The sequence below is a fragment of the Ipomoea triloba genome, chromosome 13, assembly GCF_003576645.1.
Source record: "Ipomoea triloba cultivar NCNSP0323 chromosome 13, ASM357664v1".
NCBI lineage: Eukaryota > Viridiplantae > Streptophyta > Magnoliopsida > Solanales > Convolvulaceae > Ipomoea > Ipomoea triloba.
The window spans coordinates 16,690,996-16,698,079 of NC_044928.1; the positions used below are offsets into that span (position 1 = coordinate 16,690,996).

General features: G+C 32.4%; 1 long non-coding RNA gene across 1 annotated transcript; it reads left to right on the forward strand.

The window, feature by feature from the left end:
• The first annotated feature begins 3,269 nt into the window (after positions 1-3,269).
• Positions 3,270-6,501, forward strand: LOC116002797. The gene is made up of 5 exons (XR_004094552.1): positions 3,270-3,395; positions 4,356-4,374; positions 5,829-5,914; positions 6,227-6,316; positions 6,453-6,501. It is a non-coding gene; the product is annotated as an uncharacterized LOC116002797 (long non-coding RNA).
• The last annotated feature ends 583 nt before the right edge of the window (positions 6,502-7,084 follow it).

Consider the following 7,084-nt stretch of genomic DNA (forward strand, 5'->3'; position numbering starts at 1 on the left):
GCCTTCTTCTGATCTGTCTATAGGATTACAACACGAGACTTCTAAGATGTTCAAACAAGTTTGCCTTAAGCTTAAATAATTTCCGAGTTGAGCTCAAAGATACCCGGTTGTATTTTCGCTCTTGGTTTACTTGTCGAACTTACAACGTTTTGCCTATGTGTCCGAGACTTGGAGATTTCTACTTAACAGTTGGTATCATCAAAACCTATTACATGATGTTCCTAACAAAAGGATAATATAGCGAATCCGCTAACCAAAGGGTTAAGCAAAGATATTGTTGAGAAGTTGGCATGAGGAATGGGTCTCCTTGGAATAAAAGTTCTATAGTTGACACCCAACCTAGCTGGCCCCTAAGTTCAATGGGACAACTAAATTATAGAATGAAGCGTATCACTATGGGAGTCTCAAACTCCCTACCACTCCTCGTTAGAATAGTGACTCCCGCACGAGGCTAGCACGTTGATACTTTAATGATTCGAATGTTGGTTGACATGTGTGAGTATGCGCACTAGTACAAAATAGAGCAAAGAAATTGGGCTTTAGGCTACCCTTCTTTAAACAAGGGTATTTTTTCTGTATTCAAAATTCATTATTCTGTTTTGTCTCACTCTCTGGACTTCGGCTTTTCTCATTCTCTGCAAACTGCAATTGTTCAAAATAGACTAAATAGCCTCTAATTAGTAATTATCTAAATTCTCTGGATATTCTTTGCAAACTGCCGAATTGTACTTTAATTCCATTAATCAAAGTAATAGGTATTCTAATTGTCTTTTAAATCTATTTAACTAGTTAACCTTAATAATTAGGAATTTTATCTATCTTTTAATTCTATTTAGGATTCTTAACCAGTTAATCTTAAGAATTAAGAATTTTATTTGTCTTTTTAATTCTATTTAGGATTCTTGAGTAAAATGAAATTGTAAATTTATTAGTTTTATTATTTGAGGATTGATTTTATTTTTGTTTTTTAATTTTTTAATTTTTTAATCTTTTATTATGAAGGAATTGAAAGCCGGATCTATGAAATAAGTGGAATAAATATCTCTTATCTTTGAGTGCAAGCACTCAACAGGTACTTTTGTTCTTTTATTTTTTAAGATCAATTTATAATAATTATTTTATACAAGTTTACCTAAACAACATTTATGTGAAAAAAATGAAAATAAATTGAGCAATTATAGGGTATAGGGCCCTTGTTTTTTTATTTGCCCCGAGCCTATAAAATGATAGGACCGACATTGTGGGTGTGTTTGGAGTTGTGTGGGTAGTTGGATGACGAAAAGAGTGACATGAGAAAAAGGAAAAGTAAATAAGATTTTGTATAGCATTTATATTTGTGGTTAGCTCTAATATGTAATAATGTAATTGAGTTTGTTTAAGTTAGCTTGTAGTATTAATGGNGGTTACTCCACCTCTTCTTGCTTAATCCAAAGCAAGGACCTTTGGTTGTCACAGTTGAGTGTAACAAACTCCAATCTGACCAAAAGCTATCGTTGAATCAACTTCAATGTAGAGTAGCTTCGGTCACCTTCTAGATGTGTAGCAGTTTAAGCTATGTAACTCTCTCAAACACTAAGATGTGTTTTCTCGCTGTTTTGAATATCAGGATGATATTCCAAATTTAGCACTTGCACCTGAACGTTTGAATCAGACACCTCTTTAGATTTTCGAATGAACCACTTCACTCTTCTAACCTACTTAGCTTTGTGTCTTCACGTCCTTTTTATATGAGAGTTAAGGAATAATTCCGTTGGAGGGAAAATTATTCCGTTTGAAATTTGTCTCCCATGCTATGTATGGGACTTGCATCTTTTCAGCATTCTTCATGGAGTGGTGGTCTTGTAACTTGAACCTTTTGTTTGGTAGTGGATATTCCATAATCCACTTTCTTGAGTCCATGCTCCACTTGCTACTTTCGGTAAAAGTTACTCTTTTTAAATTCCCATTGATCCTCGTTTTAGGGAATAAGACCGACTTTGGATTGGTGCACCTTCTATTCGTTTGTTGTGGAATTCTGATGTGGCATCCACTTCTGGCACCTCCTTAATATTTTATCTCCATGATATTCTTCTTCTCCAAACTTTTATTCATGCTTTCTGACCGTCATTCAGCCTTTTGAAGAAGTGTCAGTTTATCGAGACCAAGATTGATGTCTCGATTGTTTGATGTCTTGATCCCCATGTATCGAGAGATCTATCTCTCGAACTCTGCTTATGTCTCGAACTGAGTTGTTGTATCGAGAGATCCTATCTCTCGAACTCTGCTTATGTCTCGAGACTTAGTTGATGTCTCGCAGACCCTTATTCCTCCAGTGTTGTCCCGTGCCTTCTTCTGATCTGTCTATAGGATTACAACACGAGACTTCTAAGATGTTCAAACAAGTTTGCCTTAAGCTTAAATAATTTCCGAGTTGAGCTCAAAGATACCCGGTTGTATTTTCGCTCTTGGTTTACTTGTCGAACTTACAACGTTTTGCCTATGTGTCCGAGACTTGGAGATTTCTACTTAACAGTTGGTATCATCAAAACCTATTACATGATGTTCCTAACAAAAGGATAATATAGCGAATCCGCTAACCAAAGGGTTAAGCAAAGATATTGTTGAGAAGTTGGCATGAGGAATGGGTCTCCTTGGAATAAAAGTTCTATAGTTGACACCCAACCTAGCTGGCCCCTAAGTTCAATGGGACAACTAAATTATAGAATGAAGCGTATCACTATGGGAGTCTCAAACTCCCTACCACTCCTCGTTAGAATAGTGACTCCCGCACGAGGCTAGCACGTTGATACTTTAATGATTCGAATGTTGGTTGACATGTGTGAGTATGCGCACTAGTACAAAATAGAGCAAAGAAATTGGGCTTTAGGCTACCCTTCTTTAAACAAGGGTATTTTTTCTGTATTCAAAATTCATTATTCTGTTTTGTCTCACTCTCTGGACTTCGGCTTTTCTCATTCTCTGCAAACTGCAATTGTTCAAAATAGACTAAATAGCCTCTAATTAGTAATTATCTAAATTCTCTGGATATTCTTTGCAAACTGCCGAATTGTACTTTAATTCCATTAATCAAAGTAATAGGTATTCTAATTGTCTTTTAAATCTATTTAACTAGTTAACCTTAATAATTAGGAATTTTATCTATCTTTTAATTCTATTTAGGATTCTTAACCAGTTAATCTTAAGAATTAAGAATTTTATTTGTCTTTTTAATTCTATTTAGGATTCTTGAGTAAAATGAAATTGTAAATTTATTAGTTTTATTATTTGAGGATTGATTTTATTTTTGTTTTTTAATTTTTTAATTTTTTAATCTTTTATTATGAAGGAATTGAAAGCCGGATCTATGAAATAAGTGGAATAAATATCTCTTATCTTTGAGTGCAAGCACTCAACAGGTACTTTTGTTCTTTTATTTTTTAAGATCAATTTATAATAATTATTTTATACAAGTTTACCTAAACAACATTTATGTGAAAAAAATGAAAATAAATTGAGCAATTATAGGGTATAGGGCCCTTGTTTTTTTATTTGCCCCGAGCCTATAAAATGATAGGACCGACATTGTGGGTGTGTTTGGAGTTGTGTGGGTAGTTGGATGACGAAAAGAGTGACATGAGAAAAAGGAAAAGTAAATAAGATTTTGTATAGCATTTATATTTGTGGTTAGCTCTAATATGTAATAATGTAATTGAGTTTGTTTAAGTTAGCTTGTAGTATTAATGGCTGCGGTTTATACATTTTTTCTGAGAGGAGATGTTGCAGGCAGGTTTATTTATTGGTTATTTCCTTTTATAAAGGATTATCTTTGGGGTTATTTCCTTACTATTTGGTTGAGTTCAGATGTTAACTTCTAGGACTAGTATGCTATATGCAAGACTGCTCTCCCTTTCTTGGCATTTATTTTCCATGTATGTGTAGTTTAATGGACGTGTATAAAATAGTGATTACTTATTATTCCATTACTGATTGTATTGAAAATCAGTGGTCTTAATGCATTGGCAGCATGGACCTTCAAAAAGGGATCTTCAAAAGCACCGAAATTCAAGTGAATTCCATCTTAACAATCACTGAATGAGTGAAATTTTGGTGTTTTCCAGTAGCTGGTGCTGCAATACAGAGATATCCCCCATCTTTCCTACCCCTTTTTTGATAAAAATTTGTAGGTAGATATGCTGAAACAAAATTTAAACTTCAAAATCTTGTTTTTAGTTTGATGCACCTGTGGAATATACCTTGTTGTGTATGTAGTTTGATTTTCCAAGCTCTTCTTGTCTTGGTGAAATGTGCTTGAATTTAGATACTATGGTTAGAGCAAGGTTTCCCCTATTTGACATCTGTTGTGGCATTTATCACAGGTGGATCATGGATTATTAGGTGAGTAAGAAAGCTATATTACTTTTTGTTTTTTTGTCTTGTTGTATTTTTTTGTTTAAGTTATAAGAGTGTGGAGTAGGGTTTAGGGTTTAACCACTTGAAACAATCTAAAATATCATGAGGCAATTAATTAATCAGAAGGCTGAGACATCTTGATTCTCCCTAGTGGAATAAACAAAAGTGAAATGTGTTATTGCTATTCAACTGCTTTTAGTTGAATAATGGGTAGGGGCAGGGCCGTATCTGAGCATGTCTAACATGTGCGACGGCACAGGGCCCCCAATTTTTGGGGGCCCCATATTTAAAAAAAAAATTATATGTATATATGGTTTATAAAAAATTAGGCTAAATATATGAAGCTGTATGTTGTCAATTTTTGGAGGCCCCAGTTTCTAATCATATATAAATTTCCTAATATAAATCTCAATTAGCAGAATATTGCCGATTCCAATATGTATATATATTTCCTAATCTAAATTTCAATTAATAAAGCTGCAAAGACATTGTCAATTCCAACATATATATATATTTCCTAATCAAAAAACATTGCCAACCCTATAAATATTAAATACGGCATACTGTAATAGAATTCAACCCTTCGATAATTCCCAATTCACAATTCGGTAATTTCATAGATCGCAGACCGCAAATCAACTGGTTCTTCAATTCTTCTTGATCACATAAACTTTCAAGTTTCAAGTTCTTCAATTCTCTTAACAGGTAATTAAAATTACGTATTTTCATAATTTTTGTTTATTGTTTTAAGAATTTGTTTCTTGATTAATTATTTATTCATAGAGTTTCTAAATAATTTTTTTCCTTAGGATTTTATAATTATGTCTTCTAGAAAATATACATCTGGGTCTGAAAAGCATAAAAAGAAAAGAAGAATTGAGCAACTAACTCAATCTCAAAAAGGAGCTCTTGAAAAATTCATTACAAAAAGGAGCTCTTGAAGAATTGCGTCTAATTGTGCACGACGCATGTCACTTTTTAAATAAAATTTTATATGTATTTTTTATACAATATTTATATTTTGATATATACAACTTTTTAAACAATTACTATTTATATATAAAAATTACTCGAAAAAAGGGCTCAAATTAAAATATGGCACAGGGCCCCAAATTTTATTGGAACGGCCCTGGGTAGGGGCAATGTGAATTTCAAATCAACAGAGATTAGGTAGTTTATTATAGGTTTTGACTATCCCCAGGAAGTTGCATCAATTCTTTTAATTCCAATTGATGAAACCCATGTTGAATGTGGAGGACTTCTAGAAAGAATTTACTTTGATTTTCAAGATTGCCAGCTGGAATGCTCATCCTACCATAGTTTTCTAATGATTAACAGAACCAAAACATGTTCTATTTTGTTGAACTTGTTATTAGGTTTTAGTAATTTGTTATATAATCAGCTGGAACCTGACAGAAAGTGTGAATAATATGGTGTAGGAGTTGCGGTTTTAAGAAGAATTCACTGGTTGTTTGATCATGAATCAACCGAAAATCAAGCGTAAAGTTGGTAAATATGAACACTGGTGAGCAAGGTTTCCCCTATTTGTAATTTAGCTTACCGCAAGTGCTTTATGTATAAACAAATTTTGCAGAAAACTTAATTATTATTTGAATACCACAAAGGAACATGTTAATGTGAATATAATTTAAATGAGTCAGTTGGTTTACTTATAGTATGTCAGTATGTATACAATAATGCCAAAAAAATTTATATCCAGTACAAAGAACTTAAAAATCTTAGCTAGTAAAACTACTCCAAGCTGCTTATTTGACTTAATGCTTTATTGGACCTTATATTTTAATTGAGTTCTACATTTACGTTTTTGCATATCCAGGTACTATTTAGCCACCGCCCTTCCATTGTTGCTTCTGTTAGGGATATTCAAGCGAAGCTAAAGAAGAATTTTAGAAAAAAAAATTTTGAGGTTAGAAGGAATTAGCTCTGACTTGTTCATTCTTTTTTAATAAAAATATTAGGTGGTGAACGAACCTCTTTGCAAAATGTGTTACTAATTAATAATTTATTGTTTTGTGTATTTTGCATTACTTGATGATGCATAGATTAAAATTCAAGGGCAGGGGCCTGAAGAGTGTGTAGAAGATGTTGAAAAGGCAAATTCTGATATTAGAAGTTATGGCTCATTCATTCTTAATTTTCTTTTTTCCTGTTTCTAAGATGCACTAAACTTGTGTGCAAAATCTGTTATTACTTAATTTTTTTTCTTAACTTCATTTGTTTTCATAGATAAAAATGGAGGATGGTGATGAATCATTAGCAGGGGGCAGATGGTAGAGTGTGTAGAGGAAGAAATTGGATATGGGAAATTGAAGTCATAGGCAACATACTCTTCAGAGTGCATGTAACTTGTTTTTAGATTAAGTATTATCTTTTGTTTATAAATTATTATAACTTATTATAAAGTATTTAGGTGGATTATATTGTGAGATTATTACATTGCATGTGTTAAAAGTGTATGTGTGATAATATTATGTTGATGATTAGCATTGTGTTGATGGTTAATTTGTGAGTATATATAATTCTGTTCAGGATTTTTAAAATAATTTTGGAAATTTTAAATTTAATAAATTAATTTTAAAAATAAAATAAATAATCCGCTACCCTTCTTAGGAAAGAAGGGTAGAGGATGAATAATTAAAAAAATAAAATATAATTGCATCTGCTACCCTTCTAC